The 23,141-nt window shown below is 37.3% G+C and overlaps 1 pseudogene; it reads left to right on the plus strand.

Moving 5' to 3' along the window:
* Nucleotides 1-23,141, plus strand: part of LOC139377221 (cadherin-7-like) — a 110,828-nt pseudogene that overhangs the window by 50,886 nt on the left and 36,801 nt on the right.

Consider the following 23,141-nt stretch of genomic DNA (forward strand, 5'->3'; position numbering starts at 1 on the left):
AACCAAAATATACCACTAAAAAACACTGAAGCTTCAAATGCAGTTAAGCGTTTCTCTTCCACTTCTTTTCTTGTACAATTTGAATGAATTACAGACAGTGAGTGTGTGCTCAATACCTTCTCGATATCTTAAAAAGCAATGCTTTCAAAACTCTGACTGGAGATTTATATTTATATATATATATATATATATATATTTATTATATTTAGGAGCTCGGAGAAGGTAGAAGACATGTTAAAGAAGATCGTGCTTCAGAAAACATATGTGTCATATATCTTTTTCTTAGAAAATCAATATTTTACCTCGGCACAGTTCTGTACCGTGAGTCAACATCGCGGCAGGGTTCAGAGATTGATGGAGGCTTATATGAGTTCAGAACATATCTAAAGTTTTAATGGCACATGCACACAAGTACAGTGAAATGCCTTTCTTGCAAATTCAAAACTCAACGATGCAATAACCAATAACAATGTATTTCTAGAAAAAACACAAGAAATAAGAAGAAATATGAAGAACACAAGTAAGTAGGCATACTATATACAGGGTCAGTTAATACCACACTATATACAGGGTCAGTTAATACTATACTATATACAGGGTCAGTTAATACTATATACAGGGTCAGTTAATACTATATACAGGGTCAGTTAATACCATACTATATACAGGGTCAGTTAATACCATACTATATACAGGGTCAGTTAATACCATACTATATACAGGGTCAGTTAATACCATACTATATACAGGGTCAGTTAATACTATACTATATACAGGGTCAGTTAATACTATATACAGGGTCAGTTAATACCATACTATATACAGGGTCAGTTAATACTATATACAGGGTCAGTTAATACCATACTATATACAGGGTCAGTTAATACCATACTATATACAGGGTCAGTTAATACCACACTATATACAGGGTCAGTTAATACCATACTATATACAGGGTCAGTTAAATACCATACTATATACAGGGTCAGTTAATACTATATACAGGGTCAGTTAATACCATACTATATACAGGGTCAGTTAATACCATACTATATACAGGGTCAGTTAATACCACACTATATACAGGGTCAGTTAATACCATACTATATATAGAGTCAGTTAATACCATACTATATACAGGGTCAGTTAATACCATACTATATACAGGGCACAGGGTCAGTTAATACCATACTATATACAGGGTCAGTTAATACCATACTATATACAGGGTCAGTTAATACCACACTATATACAGGGTCAGTTAATACCACACTATATACAGGTACAGGGTCAGTTAATACCATACTATATACAGGGTCAGTTAATACCATACTATATACAGGGTCAGTTAATACCACACTATATACAGGGTCAGTTAATACCACACTATATACAGGGTCAGTTAATACCATACTATATACAGGGTCAGTTAATACCATACTATATACAGGGTCAGTTAATACCACACTATATACAGGGTCAGTTAATACCATACTATATACAGGGTCAGTTAATACCACACTATATACAGGGTCAGTTAATACCATACTATATACAGGGTCAGGTAATACCATACTATATACAGGGTCAGTTAATACCACACTATATACAGGGTCAGTTAATACCATACTATATACAGGGTCAGTTAATACCACACTATATACAGGGTCAGTTAATACCATACTATATACAGGGTCAGTTAATACCATACTATATACAGGGTCAGTTAATACCATACTATATACAGGGTCAGTTAATACCATACTATATACAGGGTCAGTTAATACCATACTATATACAGGGTCAGTTAATACCACACTATATACAGGGTCAGTTAATACCATACTATATACAGGGTCAGTAAATACCATACTATATACAGGGTCAGTTAATACCATACTATATACAGGGTCAGTTAATACCATACTATATACAGGGTCAGTTAATACCATACTATATACAGGGTCAGTTAATACCATACTATATATAGAGTCAGTTAATACTATATACAGGGTCAGTTAATACCATACTATATATAGAGTCAGTTAATACCATACTATATACAGGGTCAGTTAATACCATACTATATACAGGGTCAGTTAATACCATACTATATACAGGGTCAGTTAATACCACACTATATACAGGGTCAGTTAATACTATATACAGGGTCAGTTAATACCACACTATATACAGGGTCAGTTAATACCACACTATATACAGGGTCAGTTAATACCACACTATATACAGGGTCAGTTAATACTATATACAGGGTCAGTTAATACCACACTATATACAGGGTCAGTTAATACTATATACAGGGTCAGTTAATACCACACTATATACAGGGTCAGTTAATACCACACTATATACAGGGTCAGTTAATACCACACTATATACAGGGTCAGTTAATACCACACTATATACAGGGTCAGTTAATACCACACTATATACAGGGTCAGTTAATACTATATACAGGGTCAGGTAATACCATACTATATACAGGGTCAGTTAATACCATACTATATACAGAGTCAGTTTAATACCATACTATATACAGGGTCAGTTGATACCACACTATATACAGGGTCAGTTAATACCACACTATATACAGGGTCAGGTAATACCACACTATATACAGGGTCAGGTAATACCACACTATATACAGGGTCAGTTAATACCATACTATATACAGGGTCAGTTAATACCATACTATATATAGAGTCAGTTAATACTATATACAGGGTCAGTTAATACCATACTATATATAGAGTCAGTTAATACCATACTATATACAGGGTCAGTTAATACCATACTATATATAGAGTCAGTTAATACTATATACAGGGTCAGTTAATACCATACTATATATAGAGTCAGTTAATACCATACTATATACAGGGTCAGTTAATACCATACTATATACAGGGTCAGTTAATACCATACTATATACAGGGTCAGTTAATACCACACTATATACAGGGTCAGTTAATACTATATACAGGGTCAGTTAATACCACACTATATACAGGGTCAGTTAATACCACACTATATACAGGGTCAGTTAATACCACACTATATACAGGGTCAGTTAATACTATATACAGGGTCAGTTAATACCACACTATATACAGGGTCAGTTAATACTATATACAGGGTCAGTTAATACCACACTATATACAGGGTCAGTTAATACCACACTATATACAGGGTCAGTTAATACCACACTATATACAGGGTCAGTTAATACCACACTATATACAGGGTCAGTTAATACCACACTATATACAGGGTCAGTTAATACTATATACAGGGTCAGTTAATACCATACTATATACAGGGTCAGTTAATACCATACTATATACAGAGTCAGTTTAATACCATACTATATACAGGGTCAGTTGATACCACACTATATACAGGGTCAGTTAATACCACACTATATACAGGGTCAGGTAATACCACACTATATACAGGGTCAGGTAATACCACACTATATACAGGGTCAGTTAATACCACACTATATACAGGGTCAGTTAATACTATATACAGGGTCAGTTAATACCATACTATATACAGGGTCAGTTAATACCACACTATATACAGGGTCAGGTAATACCACACTATATACAGGGTCAGTTAATACCACACTATATACAGGGTCAGTTAATACTATATACAGGGTCAGTTAATACCACACTATATACAGGGTCAGTTAATACTATATACAGGGTCAGTTAATACCACACTATATACAGGGTCAGGTAATACCACACTATATACAGGGTCAGTTAATACCACACTATATACAGGGTCAGTTAATACCACACTATATACAGGGTCAGTTAATACTATATACAGGGTCAGTTAATACTATATACAGGGTCAGTTAATACCATACTATATACAGGGTCAGTTAATACCATACTATATACAGGGTCAGTTAATACCATACTATATACAGGGTCAGTTAATACCATACTATATACAGGGTCAGTTAATACTATACTATATACAGGGTCAGTTAATACTATATACAGGGTCAGTTAATACCATACTATATACAGGGTCAGTTAATACTATATACAGGGTCAGTTAATACCATACTATATACAGGGTCAGTTAATACCATACTATATACAGGGTCAGTTAATACCACACTATATACAGGGTCAGTTAATACCATACTATATACAGGGTCAGTTAAATACCATACTATATACAGGGTCAGTTAATACTATATACAGGGTCAGTTAATACCATACTATATACAGGGTCAGTTAATACCATACTATATACAGGGTCAGTTAATACCATACTATATACAGGGTCAGTTAATACCACACTATATACAGGGTCAGTTAATACCATACTATATATAGAGTCAGTTAATACCATACTATATACAGGGTCAGTTAATACCATACTATATACAGGGTACAGGGTCAGTTAATACCATACTATATACAGGGTCAGTTAATACCATACTATATACAGGGTCAGTTAATACCACACTATATACAGGGTCAGTTAATACCACACTATATACAGGTACAGGGTCAGTTAATACCATACTATATACAGGGTCAGTTAATACCATACTATATACAGGGTCAGTTAATACCACACTATATACAGGGTCAGTTAATACCACACTATATACAGGGTCAGTTAATACCATACTATATACAGGGTCAGTTAATACCATACTATATACAGGGTCAGTTAATACCACACTATATACAGGGTCAGTTAATACCATACTATATACAGGGTCAGTTAATACCACACTATATACAGGGTCAGTTAATACCATACTATATACAGGGTCAGTTAATACCATACTATATACAGGGTCAGTTAATACCATACTATATACAGGGTCAGTTAATACCATACTATATACAGGGTCAGTTAATACCATACTATATACAGGGTCAGTTAATACCACACTATATACAGGGTCAGTTAATACCATACTATATACAGGGTCAGTTAATACCATACTATATACAGGGTCAGTTAATACCATACTATATACAGGGTCAGTTAATACCATACTATATACAGGGTCAGTTAATACCATACTATATACAGGGTCAGTTAATACCATACTATATATAGAGTCAGTTAATACTATATACAGGGTCAGTTAATACCATACTATATATAGAGTCAGTTAATACCATACTATATACAGGGTCAGTTAATACCATACTATATACAGGGTCAGTTAATACCATACTATATACAGGGTCAGTTAATACCACACTATATACAGGGTCAGTTAATACTATATACAGGGTCAGTTAATACCACACTATATACAGGGTCAGTTAATACCACACTATATACAGGGTCAGTTAATACCACACTATATACAGGGTCAGTTAATACTATATACAGTGTCAGTTAATACCACACTATATACAGGGTCAGTTAATACTATATACAGGGTCAGTTAATACCACACTATATACAGGGTCAGTTAATACCACACTATATACAGGGTCAGGTAATACCACACTATATACAGGGTCAGGTAATACCACACTATATACAGGGTCAGGTAATACCACACTATATACAGGGTCAGTTAATACCATACTATATACAGGGTCAGTTAATACTACACTATATACAGGGTCAGTTAATACCACACTATATACAGGTACAGGGTCAGTTAATACCATACTATATACAGGGTCAGTTAATACCATACTATATACAGGGTCAGTTAATACCACACTATATACAGGGTCAGTTAATACCACACTATATACAGGGTCAGTTAATACCATACTATATACAGGGTCAGTTAATACCATACTATATACAGGGTCAGTTAATACCACACTATATACAGGGTCAGTTAATACCATACTATATACAGGGTCAGTTAATACCACACTATATACAGGGTCAGTTAATACCATACTATATACAGGGTCAGTTAATACCATACTATATACAGGGTCAGTTAATACCATACTATATACAGGGTCAGTTAATACCATACTATATACAGGGTCAGTTAATACCATACTATATACAGGGTCAGTTAATACCACACTATATACAGGGTCAGTTAATACCATACTATATACAGGGTCAGTTAATACCATACTATATACAGGGTCAGTTAATACCATACTATATACAGGGTCAGTTAATACCATACTATTTACAGGGTCAGTTAATACCATACTATATACAGGGTCAGTTAATACCATACTATATATAGAGTCAGTTAATACTATATACAGGGTCAGTTAATACCATACTATATATAGAGTCAGTTAATACCATACTATATACAGGGTCAGTTAATACCATACTATATACAGGGTCAGTTAATACCATACTATATACAGGGTCAGTTAATACCACACTATATACAGGGTCAGTTAATACTATATACAAGGTCAGTTAATACCACACTATATACAGGGTCAGTTAATACCACACTATATACAGGGTCAGTTAATTAATACCACACTATATACAGGGTCAGTTAATACCACACTATATACAGGGTCAGGTAATACCACACTATATACAGGGTCAGGTAATACCACACTATATACAGGGTCAGGTAATACCACACTATATACAGGGTCAGTTAATACCATACTATATAAAGGGTCAGTTAATACCACACTATATACAGGGTCAGGTAATACCACACTATATACAGGGTCAGTTAATACCACACTATATACAGGGTCAGTAAATACCACACTATATACAGGGTCAGTTAATACTATATACAGGGTCAGTTAATACCATACTATATACAGGGTCAGTTAATACCACACTATATACAGGGTCAGGTAATACCACACTATATACAGGGTCAGTTAATACCACATTATATACAGGGTCAGTTAATACTATATACAGGGTCAGTTAATACCACACTATATACAGGGTCAGTTAATACTATATACAGGGTCAGTTAATACCACACTATATACAGGGTCAGGTAATACCACACTATATACAGGGTCAGTTAATACCACACTATATACAGGGTCAGTTAATACTATATACAGGGTCAGTTAATACTATATACAGGGTCAGTTAATACCATACTATATACAGGGTCAGTTAATACCATACTATATACAGGGTCAGTTAATACCATACTATATACAGGGTCAGTTAATACCATACTATATACAGGGTCAGTTAATACTATACTATATACAGGGTCAGTTAATACTATATACAGGGTCAGTTAATACCATACTATATACAGGGTCAGTTAATACTATATACAGGGTCAGTTAATACCATACTATATACAGGGTCAGTTAATACCATACTATATACAGGGTCAGTTAATACCACACTATATACAGGGTCAGTTAATACCATACTATATACAGGGTCAGTTAAATACCATACTATATACAGGGTCAGTTAATACTATATACAGGGTCAGTTAATACCATACTATATACAGGGTCAGTTAATACCATACTATATACAGGGTCAGTTAATACCACACTATATACAGGGTCAGTTAATACCATACTATATATAGAGTCAGTTAATACCATACTATATACAGGGTCAGTTAATACCATACTATATACAGGGTACAGGGTCAGTTAATACCATACTATATACAGGGTCAGTTAATACCATACTATATACAGGGTCAGTTAATACCACACTATATACAGGGTCAGTTAATACCACACTATATACAGGTACAGGGTCAGTTAATACCATACTATATACAGGGTCAGTTAATACCATACTATATACAGGGTCAGTTAATACCACACTATATACAGGGTCAGTTAATACCACACTATATACAGGGTCAGTTAATACCATACTATATACAGGGTCAGTTAATACCATACTATATACAGGGTCAGTTAATACCACACTATATACAGGGTCAGTTAATACCATACTATATACAGGGTCAGTTAATACCATACTATATACAGGGTCAGTTAATACCACACTATATACAGGGTCAGTTAATACCACACTATATACAGGGTCAGTTAATACCATACTATATACAGGGTCAGTTAATACCACACTATATACAGGGTCAGTTAATACCATACTATATACAGGGTCAGTTAATACCATACTATATACAGGGTCAGTTAATACCATACTATATACAGGGTCAGTTAATACCATACTATATACAGGGTCAGTTAATACCATACTATATACAGGGTCAGTTAATACCACACTATATACAGGGTCAGTTAATACCATACTATATACAGGGTCAGTTAATACCATACTATATACAGGGTCAGTTAATACCATACTATATACAGGGTCAGTTAATACCATACTATATACAGGGTCAGTTAATACCATACTATATACAGGGTCAGTTAATACCATACTATATATAGTCAGTTAATACTATATACAGGGTCAGTTAATACCATACTATATATAGAGTCAGTTAATACCATACTATATACAGGGTCAGTTAATACCATACTATATACAGGGTCAGTTAATACCATACTATATACAGGGTCAGTTAATACCACACTATATACAGGGTCAGTTAATACTATATACAGGGTCAGTTAATACCACACTATATACAGGGTCAGTTAATACCACACTATATACAGGGTCAGTTAATACCACACTATATACAGGGTCAGTTAATACTATATACAGGGTCAGTTAATACCACACTATATACAGGGTCAGTTAATACTATATACAGGGTCAGTTAATACCACACTATATACAGGGTCAGTTAATACCACACTATATACAGGGTCAGTTAATACCACACTATATACAGGGTCAGTTAATACCACACTATATACAGGGTCAGTTAATACCACACTATATACAGGGTCAGTTAATACTATATACAGGGTCAGGTAATACCATACTATATACAGGGTCAGTTAATACCATACTATATACAGAGTCAGTTTAATACCATACTATATACAGGGTCAGTTGATACCACACTATATACAGGGTCAGTTAATACCACACTATATACAGGGTCAGGTAATACCACACTATATACAGGGTCAGGTAATACCACACTATATACAGGGTCAGTTAATACCATACTATATACAGGGTCAGTTAATACCATACTATATATAGAGTCAGTTAATACTATATACAGGGTCAGTTAATACCATACTATATATAGAGTCAGTTAATACCATACTATATACAGGGTCAGTTAATACCATACTATATATAGAGTCAGTTAATACTATATACAGGGTCAGTTAATACCATACTATATATAGAGTCAGTTAATACCATACTATATACAGGGTCAGTTAATACCATACTATATACAGGGTCAGTTAATACCATACTATATACAGGGTCAGTTAATACCACACTATATACAGGGTCAGTTAATACTATATACAGGGTCAGTTAATACCACACTATATACAGGGTCAGTTAATACCACACTATATACAGGGTCAGTTAATACCACACTATATACAGGGTCAGTTAATACTATATACAGGGTCAGTTAATACCACACTATATACAGGGTCAGTTAATACTATATACAGGGTCAGTTAATACCACACTATATACAGGGTCAGTTAATACCACACTATATACAGGGTCAGTTAATACCACACTATATACAGGGTCAGTTAATACCACACTATATACAGGGTCAGTTAATACCACACTATATACAGGGTCAGTTAATACTATATACAGGGTCAGTTAATACCATACTATATACAGGGTCAGTTAATACCATACTATATACAGAGTCAGTTTAATACCATACTATATACAGGGTCAGTTGATACCACACTATATACAGGGTCAGTTAATACCACACTATATACAGGGTCAGGTAATACCACACTATATACAGGGTCAGGTAATACCACACTATATACAGGGTCAGGTAATACCACACTATATACAGGGTCAGTTAATACCATACTATATAAAGGGTCAGTTAATACCACACTATATACAGGGTCAGGTAATACCACACTATATACAGGGTCAGTTAATACCACACTATATACAGGGTCAGTAAATACCACACTATATACAGGATCAGTTAATACTATATACAGGGTCAGTTAATACCATACTATATACAGGGTCAGTTAATACCACACTATATACAGGGTCAGGTAATACCACACTATATACAGGGTCAGTTAATACCACACTATATACAGGGTCAGTTAATACTATATACAGGGTCAGTTAATACCACACTATATACAGGGTCAGTTAATACTATATACAGGGTCAGTTAATACCACACTATATACAGGGTCAGGTAATACCACACTATATACAGGGTCAGTTAATACCACACTATATACAGGGTCAGTTAATACCACACTATATACAGGGTCAGTTAATACTATATACAGGGTCAGTTAATACCACACTATATACAGGGTCAGTTAATACCACACTATATACAGGGTCAGCTAATACTATATACAGGGTCAGTTAATACCACACTATATACAGGGTCAGTTAATACCACACTATATACAGGGTCAGTTAATACCACACTATATACAGGGTCAGTTAATACTATATACAGGGTCAGTTAATACCACACTATATACAGGGTCAGTTAATACTATATACAGGGTCAGTTAATACCACACTATATACAGGGTCAGTTAATACCATACTATATACAGGGTCAGTTAATATCACACTATATACAGGGTCAGTTAATACCACACTATATACATGGTCAGTTAATACCACACTATATACAGGGTCAGTTAATACTATATACAAGGTCAGTTAATACCACACTATATACAGGGTCAGTTAATACTATATACAGGGTCAGTTAATACCACACTATATACAGGGTCAGGTAATACCACACTATATACAGGGTCAGTTAATACCACACTATATACAGGGTCAGGTAATACTATATACAGGGTCAGATAATACTATATACAGGGTCAGTTAATACCACACTATATACAGGGTCAGTTAATACCACACTATATACAGGGTCAGTTAATACTATATACAGGGTCAGTTAATACCACACTATATACAGGGTCAGTTAATACCACACTATATACAGGGTCAGTTAATACCACACTATATACAGGGTCAGTTAATACCACACTATATACAGGGTCAGTTAATACCACACTATATACAGGGTCAGTTAATACCATACTACCATTTGGTTGTGCATCAGCAGTTTCCACATGATTTATTCCAAGTTTTAGTTGAGGTTTAGGGTTTAGTGAATGATTTGTCCCAAATACAATGCTTTTAGTTTAGAAATATTTAGGACATAAGTGTTCCTTGCCACCCATTCTGAAACTAACTGCAGCTCTTTGTTTAGTGTTGCAGTCATTTCAGTCGCTGTTGTAGCTGACGTGTATATTGCTGCCTCATCCGCATGGCTTTACTCAAAGCCAGTATCATGTCATTAGTAAAAGCCAGGGTGCCTTAACAGCTACACTAGGGAATTCCTGAATCTACTTGGATTATGTTTGAGAGGCTTCCATTAAAGAACAACCTCTGTGTTCTGTTAGACAGGTAACTCCTTATCCACAATATAGCAAGGCGTGTAAAGCCCTCGCACTTAAGTTTTCCATCAGCAGACTGTGATTGATAATGTCAAATGCCGCACATAAAGTCTAACAAATCAGCTCCAGCAATGTATGGCTTGGGGTGGTTGGAGTCTTTAACGATTGTCCGGCGCCTTTCTACCACATCGCCTTATATAGATGTCCTGGATGGCAGGGAGATGGGCCCCAGTGATGTACTGGGCTGTCCGCACCACTTTCTGTAGCGCCATGTGATCGAAGGCGGTGTTGTTGCCATACCAGGCAGTGATGCCGCCAGTCAAAATGCTCTCAATGGTACAGCTGTAGATCTTTTGGAGGATTGATCTATTTACAGGTGATTTTACTCTAACCCTATTTCTTTCTTTCTTTAATTTATTTCATTCTTATGCTCAATTGCGTTGTTTCCTGCCATTGGTTTATTCTGGTGCAGCCCTGCCCCCTTGTGTGATTATCATCTACTCATGTGCGTCTGAAAAGATGATTCTTGTCCTCAGTAGCATGCAGCGAATTCACACTGGATGAAAAGACTAAATGAGTTAATAATATAATAATTAATAATAAAAAATAATAATTATAATTACCTCCTGACATTTAAAGCATACTCAATGGTCAAAATATATAAAACTTTTTATTTTTGCGTAATTTTCACGCAACCCACTATGTAGAATGCAAGTGCTGGTATTCAGACAAACCCGCAGTCTGACCCTACCTCTTTGTCTTCTTCCTTCCTAACCTTCTCTCTCTCTCTCTCTCTAACCTTTCCGATTGGTAGGGCCTGGACTTTGAGACCAAGTCGAGCTACACCCTGCGTGTCGAGGCGTCCAATAGAAACATCGACCTGCGATTCCTGTCCCTGGGGCCGTTTAGCGACACAGCGACAGTGCGCCTCAACGTGCAGAACGTGGATGAGCCGCCCGTCTTCTCCTCGCCGTTCAGCAAGATGGTAATCTCGGAGGAGGCAACGGTAGGCACCACCATCGGGACCATCTTCGCACACGACCCAGACTCCACCAACAGTCCCATCAGGTAGGGTTGTGGTCAGGGTCCATCATCGCAAGTTCACAATCTCTATGCTATGTTACTGTTTGAATGTTTTTGGTCAGTTCTGCCTTTTTGTGTTATTTTGTTGTTGGTAATTGCTTGTTATGTATTTGGTATGCATCAGTTGTAGCCTTTATCCAGTGGTGGAAAAAGTTTTATTTTACATTTTTTTTCATTTATGGATAGCCATGAGCATGATCCAACGCTCAGACATAATTGACAAATGAAGCATGTGATTAGTGATTCCTCCAGATCAGAGGCAGTAGGGATGACCAGGGACGTTCTCTTGAAAAGTGTGTGAATTAGACCATTTTCCTGCCCTGCTAAGCCTTCACTTTTGTGTGTCAGGGGAAATGTACGGAGAAAAAGGTACATCATTTTATTTAAGGAATGTAATGAAGTAAAAGTAAAAGTTGTCAAAATATAAAATATAAATATAAAGTACAGATAAAAAACTACTTAAGTAGTACTTTCAAGTATTTTTACTTAAGTACTTTACACCACTGCCATTATCATTCAAAGTAATGTAGAGAAAATCGACAGATATTTCATGGAATTATAGTTCTTGAAAGCTCCTTAATTATAACAGCCTGCATTGTATGCATGCCTGATTAATGCATTCTTAATGCATTTCATACAGAAGATCTATAGAAGTGTTGCCATGGCTGGAGCCAGTTGAATGTGACCCTTGATAGGAGAGCCTTTCCAATATGCCTCCCTCTCTCCTGTCAACTTCACTCCAGATACTCTATAGACCGCAACACCGACCTGGAGCGTTTCTTCAACATAGACGCCACCACCGGTGTCATCAGCACCGCCAAGCCCCTGGACAGAGAGGTTAACGCCGTACACAACATCACCATCTTCGCCACGGAGATCCGTAAGTCAAGTGCTCTTACTCTGCTCTGTCCACACGGTTGCTACATTACATCCGGGTTGTTGTCAATCAACGTTGCAAGTTAGATATATTGTCCAGAAATGTACACAATATGCAACTACATAGTGCACCTTTATCTATTTAGCCCCCGTCCCCTCTTATCGGCTCAAGAGCAGATAAGAGTGTGACAGTTCACACTACTTCCGGCGCCGACAGAGATGGCCGCCTCGCTTCGCGTTCCTAGGAAACTATGCAGTTTTTAGTTTTTTTACGTGTTATTTCTTACATTAGTACCCCAGGTCATCTTAGGTTTCATTACATACAGTCGAGAAGAACTACTGAATATAAGAGCAGCGTCAACTCACCATCAGTACGACCAAGAATATGACTTTCGCGAAGCGGATCCTGTGTTCTGCCTTTCACCCAGAACAACGGAATGGATCCCAGCCGGCGACCCAAAAAAACGACATCGTAAAAGAGGGAAACGAAGCGGTCTTCTGGTCAGACTCCGGAGACGGGCACATTGTGCACCACTCCCCAGTATACTTCTCGCCAATGTCCAGTCTCTTGACAATAAGGTTGATGAAATCCAAGCAAGGGTAGCATTCCAGAGGGACATCAGAGACTGTAACGTTCTTTGCTTCACGGAAAAATGGCTCACTGGAGAGACGCTATCGGAGTCGGTGCAGCCAGCTGGTTTCTCCACTCATCGCGCCGACAGAAACAAACATCTTTCTGGTAAGAAGAGGGGCGGGGGCGTATGCCTTATGGCTAACGAGACGTGGTGTGGTCACAAAAGCATACAGGAACTCAAGTCCTTCTGTTCACCTGATTTAGAATTCCTCACAATCAAATGTCGACCGCATTATCTACCAAGGGAATTCTCTTCGATTATAATCACAGCCGTATATATTCCCCCCCAAGCAGACACATCGATGGCTCTGAACAAACTTTATTTGACTCTTTACAAACTGGAATCCATACATCCTGAGGCTGCATTCATTGTAGCTGGGGATTTTAACAAGGCTAATCTGAAAACAAGACTCCCTAAATTATATCAGCATATCGATTGCGCAACCAGGGCTGGCAAAACCTTGGATCACTGCTATTCTCACTTCCGCAACGCATATAAGGCCCTGCCCCGCCCTCCTTTCGGAAAAGCTGACCATGACTCCATTTTGTTGATCCCTGCCTACAGACAGAAACTAAAACAAGAAGCTCCCACGCTGAGGTCTGTTCAATGCTGGTCCGACCAATCTTCCACACTCCAAGACTGCTTCCATCACGTGGACTGGGATATGTTTCGTATTGCGTCAGACAACAACATTGACGAATACGCTGATTCGGTGTGCGAGTTCATTAGAACGTGCGTTGAAGATGTCGTTCCCATAGCAACGATTTAAACATTCCCAAACCAGGAACCGTGGATTGATGGCAGCATTCGCGTGAAACTGAAAGCGCAAACCACTGCTTTTAATCAGGGCAAGGTGACCGGAAACATGACCGAATACAAACAGTGTAACTATTCCCTCCGCAAGGCAATCAAACAAGCTAAGCGTCAGTACAGAGACAAAGTAGAATCTCAATTCAACGGCTCAGACACAAGAGGTATGTGGCAGGGTCTACAGTCAATCACGGATTACAAAAAGAAAACCAGCCCCGTCACGGACCAGGATGTCTTGCTCCCAGGCAGACTAAATAACTTTTTTGCCCGCTTTGAGGACAATACAGTGCCACTGACACGGCCTGCAACCAAAACATGCAGCCTCTCCTTCACTGCAGCCGAGGTGAGTAAAACATTTAAACGTGTTAACCCTCGCAAGACTGCAGGCCCAGACGGCATCCCCAGCCGCGCCATCGGAGCATGCGCAGACCAGCTGGCTGGTGTGTTTACGGACATTCAATCAATCCCTATCCCAGTCTGCTGTTCCCACATGCTTCAAGAGGGCCACCATTGTTCCTGTTCCCAAGAAAGCTAAGGTAACTGAGCTAAACGACTACCGCCCCGTAGCACTCACTTCCGTCATCATGAAGTGCTTTGAGAGACTAGTCAAGGACCATATCACCTCCACCCTACCTGACACCCTAGACCCACTCCAATTTGCTTACCGCCCAAATAGGTCCACAGACGATGCAATCTCAACCACACTGCACACTGCCCTAACCCATCTGGACAAGAGGAATACCTATGTGAGAATGCTGTTCATCGACTACAACTCTGCATTTATCACCATAGTACCCTCCAAGCTCGTCATCAAGCTCGAGACCCTGGGTCTCGACTCCGCCCTGTGCAACTGGACTTCCTGACGGGCTGCCCCCAGGTGGTGAGGGTAGGCAACAACATCTCCACCCCGCTGATCCTCAACACTGGGGCCCCACAAGGGTGCGTTCTGGGCCCTCTCCTGTACTCCCTGTTCACCCACGACTGCGTGGCCACGCACGCTTCCAACTCAATCATCAAGTTTGCGGACGACACAACAGTGGCTTGATTACCAACAACAACGAGACGGCCTAGAGGGAGGAGGTGAGGGCCCTCGGAGTGTGGTGTCAGGAAAATAACCTCACACTCAACGTCAACAAAACTAAGGCGATGATTGTAGACTTCAGGAAACAGCAGAGGGAACACCCCCCTATCCACATCAATGGAACAGTAGTGGAGAGGGTAGCAAGTTTTAAGTTCCTCGGCATACACATCACAGACAAACTGAATTGGTCCACCCACACAGACAGCATCGTGAAGAAGGCGCAGCAGCGCCTCTTCAACCTCAGGAGGCTGAAGAAATTTGGCTTGTCACCAAAAGCACTCACAAACTTCTACAGATGCACAATCGAGAGCATCCTAACCGTAAGGCTCTCCAGAGGGTAGTGAGGTCTGCACAACGCATCACCGGGGGCAAACTACCTGCCCTCCAGGACACCCTACACCACCCGATGTTACAGGAAGGCCATAAAGATCATCAAGGACAACAACCACCCGAGCCACTGCCTGTTCACCCCGCTATCATCCAGAAGGTGAGGTCAGTACAGGTGCATCAAAGCTGGGACCGAGAGACTGAAAAACAGCTTCTATCTCAAGGCCATCAGACTGTTAAACAGCCACCACTAACATTGAGTGGCTGCTGCCAACACACTGACTCAACTCCAGCCACTTTAATAATGGAAATTGATGGGAAATGATGTAAAATATATCACTAGCCACTTTAAACAATGCTACCTAATATAACGTTTACATACCCTACATTATTAATCTCATATGTATACGTATATACTGTACTCTATATCATCTACTGCATCTTTATGTAATACATGTATCACTAGCCACTAACTATGCCACTTTGTTTACATACTCATCTCATATGTATATACTGTACTCGATACCATCTACTGTATCTTGCCTATGCCGCTCTGTACCATCACTCATTCATATATCTTTATGTACATATTCTTTATCTCCCTACACTTGTGTGTATAAGACAGTAGTTTTGGAATTGTTAGTTAGATTACTTGTTGGTTATTACTGCATTGTCGGAACTAGAAGCACAAGCATTTCGCTACACTCGCATTAACATCTGCTAACCATGTGTATGTGACAAATACAATTTGATTTGATTTGAGCACACCCAAAACCTATGTAATATCTCTTCACCAGTGACATCACACACAAACTGTAAGGCTATTGTAAGACATGTCAATCATTACCTCTAGCTACTTTACACTCTTAGAAAAAAAGGGTTCCAAAAGCTGTCCCCATAGGAGAACCCTTTATGGTTCTAGGTAGAACACTTTTACTTTTCAGGTAGAACCCTTTTGGGCTTCATGTAGAGACCTCTGTGGAAAGAGTTTGACTGTACATGCAACCTAATAACGGTTTTACCTGGAGGGTTCTCCTATGGGGTCAGCCAAAGAACCCTTTTAGGTTCTCGATAGCACCTTTTTTCTACGAGCGCACAAGAGGGTCGCTCTTCACTTTTGTTACACTCATTGTGACTGCACACAGAGTGGACCAGTGCCTTCACCGTACCTGCGACTTAAGACTATATTTCACACTTGACAAATCCTGAATTCTATTAAAATGAAGTAAAATCCCGTATCATAAAAGACAGACTTAAGCTTCCTATGCTATTTCTCAATGAATATCATTAGTCGAAGGCTCACTGGGATTTTACCAATTTCGCTTGGCAGTCTGGAAAGCAGAAGGTCTCCTTGACTCTAGAGGAGAGTTCTGAGCAGATGCTCTGCTGCAGTAGAGGTCGACTGCTGTTGATCGCCGGCTCCAGAACTCGTGGCGTTTGATCGAGCCCCACCATGATTCCAAATGATGGCCGAAGCTGGAGCACACACACACACACACACACACACACACACACACACACACACACACACACACACGCACACACACCACACACCACCCACACACACTCACACTCACACACTCACACTCACACACTCACACACACACACACACACACACACACACACACACACACACACACACACACACACACACACACACACACACACACACACACACTCCTAACTCCCAGGCTTTTCGGCTGATGACTTTGTCCGTGACCTTTGGCAAAAGACGTGCACCTGTTCCCCGATCGCTCCATCTGACTCACTTCTACTGAGGCTGGAACTCAGTCAAACCTGCACTGAGGTTGTATGGTTGTAACTATTATACAAACTCTTCCAAATTGGTACAGTGGAGAATGGGGTAAGGTGACCCAAAGGGGTATGTAGAGGGACCCTTGTTTCTACGAATCCATACACAAAATGTATCATTTGAACAAATATTTAGGAAGAGGTCATCATTTCATGGAGTCCGTGAAGGAGGAAACCACATGGAAAAAAGTGGTAAGCAAGTTAGGTAAAAAAAATCAGTTTTTTTCCCACTAAGTCAAATGAATTTAATGTGTTTCATGATGCTTGTATCTAAACCAAAGTAGATCAGTTTAAGATTGTTCTATACATCAGTTGAGTCTCAATAAGATTCAATATGAGGACCTAAACCTAGCATTAAAGTGCATCCTAGCTGTGTGGGCTAATGTAATCTAAACGTTTGCCTTGGGGTAAATTAAACCAATGGTTGAGCCAATGACAAGTTGAGCAAATTGAAGCGTTTTCTAATATTGATCTGAATTCTGTTGAGTGTAGAGTCTATGATTGTGAGTTCTGCTCCAATATCAAAGTAGCCCTTTGGGGACACAGTACTCGAATGCCACCTCACTTAAAGTCAATAGATCATGGTTCCCTGACAAAAAAAACAGCATTTTTTTGCAGTTTTGAAACTGCTGTAAAAGTCCAGTAACTGCTGTCGACTGTGGTATTTTGGATGCAGTAATTGTTGAACAACTGCAGTGTAGATGCATTGCAGCTCCCTTGAATGTATCTTGGCAGGAGAGATCGAGGTGTCTTCTACTTATCTCTGCTTGGGGAAACATGCCTGATCCCCGAAGAAACAAATGTATCCATTGTGTTAGCCAGAGTTTGCAATTGGCTAAATAATTAAGGTGTGTATGAAAACAAATATTAGGGCTGGTTCCAAAGGACACAGATTAGTTTATGTCCTGGATTAAAAAAACACGCTCAAAGGTGAATCACCATTGAAATAACAAGTCCAGGACAAGGCATAGTCTGTATTTGGGAAACTGGCCCTGACTGTGCTATCAGATATAATGATCCAGCTCACCTTAACAAATGGAGGCCTATCACCCTTCAAAATATTTGCAAAATGTCCTATATGATAATACAATGTGCTATATGATAATGCTATATGATAATACAATGTGCTATATGATAATGCTATATGATAATACAATGTGTTATATGATAATGCAATGTGCTATTTGATAATGCTATATGATAATACAATGTGCTATAGGATAATACAATGTGCTATATGATAATGCAATGTGCTATATGATAATACAATGTGCTATATGATAATGTTATATGATAATACGATGTGCTATATGATAATACAATGTGCTATATGATAATGCTATATGATAATACAATGTGCTATATGATAATACAATGTGCTATATGATAATACAATGTGCTATATATGATAATACAATGTGTTATATGATAATACAATGTGCTATATGATAATACAATGTGCTATATGATAATACAATGTGCTATATGATAATGCTATATGATAATACAATGTGCTATATGATAATACAATGTGTTATATGATAATACAATGTGCTATATGATAATGTTATATGATAATACAATGTGCTATATGATAATACAATGTGCTATAGGAAAATACAATGTGCTATATGATAATGTTATATGATAATACAATGTGCTATATGATAATGTTATATGATAATACAATGTGATATATGATAATATTATATGATAATACAATGTGCTATATGATAATACAATGTGCTATATGATAATGTTATATGATAATACAATGTGCTATATGATAATGTTATATGATAATACGATGTGCTATATGATAATACAATGTGCTATATGATAATGTTATATGATAATACAATGTGCTATATGATAATGTTATATGATAATACAATGTGCTATATGATAATGTTATATGATAATACGATGTGCTATATGATAACACAATGTGCTATATGATAATACAATGTGCTATATGATAATGTTATATGATAATACAATGTGCTATAGGAAAATACAATGTGCTATATGATAATACAATGTGCTATATGATAATACAATGTGCTATAGGAAAATACAATGTGCTATAGGATAATACAATGTGCTATAGGAAAATACAATGTGCTATATGATAATACAATGTGCTATATGATAATATTATATGATAATACAATGTGCTATATGATAACGTTATATGATAATACAATGTGCTATAGGAAAATACAATGTGCTATATGATAATACAATGTGCTATAGGAAAATACAATGTGCTATATGATAATACAATGTGCTATAGGATAATACAATGTGCTATATGATAATACAATGTGCTATAGGATAATACAATGTGCTATATGATAATACAATGTGCTATATGATAATGCTATAGGATAATACAATGTGCTATATGATAATACAATGTGCTAAAGGATAATACAATGTGCTATATGATAATACAATGTGCTATATGATAATGCTAAATGATAATACAATGTGCTATATGATAATACAATGTGCTATATGATAATGTTATATGATAATACAATGTGCTATATGATAATGTTATATGATAATACGATGTGCTATATGATAATACAATGTGCTATATGATAATGTTATATGATAATACAATGTGCTATATGATAATGTTATATGATAATACAATGTGCTATATGATAATGTTATATGATAATACGATGTGCTATAGGAAAATACAATGTGCTAAAGGATAATACAATGTGCTATATGATAATACAATGTGCTATATGATAATATTATATGATAATACAATGTGCTATATGATAATGTTATATGATAATACAATGTGCTATAGTGCTATATGATAATTTATATGATAATACAATGAAAATACAATGTGCTATATGATAATACAATGTGCTATAGGAAAATACAATGTGCTATATGATAATACAATGTGCTATAGGAAAATACAATGTGCTATATGATAATACAATGTGCTATAGGATAATACAATGTGCTATAGGATAACACAATGTGCTATAGGATAATACAATGTGCTATATGATAATACAATGTGCTATAGGATAATACAATGTGCTATATGATAATACAATGTGCTATAGGAAAATACAATGTGCTATATGATAATACAATGTGCTATAGGATAATACAATGTGCTATAGGATAATACAATGTGCTATATGATAATACAATGTGCTATAGGATAATACAATGTGCTATATGATAATACAATGTGCTATATGATAATGCTATAGGATAATACAATGTGCTATATGATAATACAATGTGCTAAAGGATAATACAATTGCAGGAAAAGCTGGACTTCAGATGTGAGATGTTTCTTTTATAAATTGGTTGAAAGGCTGTCATCTTTGGATAGCGTGTTTCATGACTCGTTTGTCTCACTTTAGCAGGGAGAGACAAAGTTATAGATAAGTTATGCCAAAGCCAATTTCCACAAACTAAATATTTTAATAAGACTTTTCACAAAGCAGTGTGTGGATTTAATTAACACTTTGAGTGTTGATTTAACACTGTTTTTATTTATTTCATTTTATTACACTGGAACATTTGCAGTGTGAGCATCTAACTTGCCATTTGCAAGGTTTGCAATTGGCTTTGAATTACTCTGCAGTATTTTCAGGTATCATAAAAATCAGAAAAGTAGTCACTGAGATCTGGATTCAAATATTTTTGAAAAAGTAGTCATCTTTGGGGGGGGGGGGGGGGGGGTTGGAGGCTGTTTTCAAATAGTTGTACTCACCTCCAAAGTAACTGTTCGTTACCCCGGAAAAATCTCTCTCTCTGTTTCTCTCTCTCTCTGTTTCTCTCTCTCTCTGTTTCTCTCTCTCGGTATATCAGCAGCAGGTGTGCATGATGTACTGACAGATGTGCACAATCTATTTCTATGTCGAGCTGCAGTCAACAACTGTGGAGACATGTAGATAATGCTACAGTAGTGAAAGGAGTATACTGTGCCTTCAGAAAGTATTCATACCCCTTGACCTATTCCACATTTTGTTGTGTTACAGACAGAATTCAAAATGGATAAAAAAAAAAAAATGCAGTCATCTACACACAATACCCAATATTGACAAAGTGAAATTATGTTTTTAGAAATTGTAACAAATGTATTAAGTATTCAGACCCCTGAGTCAATACATTCTAACGTATTATTGCAAACAGGATGTATGCTTTTGGAATATTTGTATTCTGTACAGACTTCCTTCTTTTCACTCATTTAGGTTAATATTGTGGAGTAACTACTGTGTTGTTGATGCATCAGTTTTCTCCCATCACAGCAACTCTGTCATTTAGGTTAATATTATGGAGTAACTACTGTGTTATTGATCCATCAGTTTTCTCCCATCACAGCAACTCTGTCATTTAGGTTCATATTGTGGAGTAACTACTGTGTTGTTGATCCATCAGTTTTCTCCCATCACAGCAACTCTGTCATTTAGGTTAATATTGTGGAGTAACTACTGTGTTGTTGATCCATCAGTTTTCACCCATCACAGCAACTCTGTCATTTAGGTTAATATTGTGGAGTAAATACAGTGTTGTTGATCCATCAGTTTTCTCCCATCACAGCAACTCTGTCATTTAGGTTAATATTGTGGAGTAACTACAGTGTTGTTGATCCATCAGTTTTCACCCATCACAGCAACTCTGTCATTTAGGTTAATATTGTGGAGTAACTACAGTGTTGTTGATCCATCAGTTTTCACCCATCACAGCAACTCTGTAACTGTTTTAACATCACCATTGGCCTCTTGGTGAAATTCCTGAGCAGTTTCCTTCCTCTCTGGCAACGGAGATAGGAAGGACGCCTGCCTCTTTGTAGTGACTGGGTGTATTGATACACCATCCAAAGTGTAGTGAATAACTTCATCAAGCTCAAAGGGATATTCAATGTCTGTTTTTTTTTGTGTGTTTTTTACCCATCTACCAATAGGTGCACT

This window comes from Oncorhynchus clarkii, chromosome 20 (assembly GCF_045791955.1).
Source record: "Oncorhynchus clarkii lewisi isolate Uvic-CL-2024 chromosome 20, UVic_Ocla_1.0, whole genome shotgun sequence".
Taxonomy (NCBI): Eukaryota; Metazoa; Chordata; class Actinopteri; order Salmoniformes; family Salmonidae; genus Oncorhynchus; species Oncorhynchus clarkii.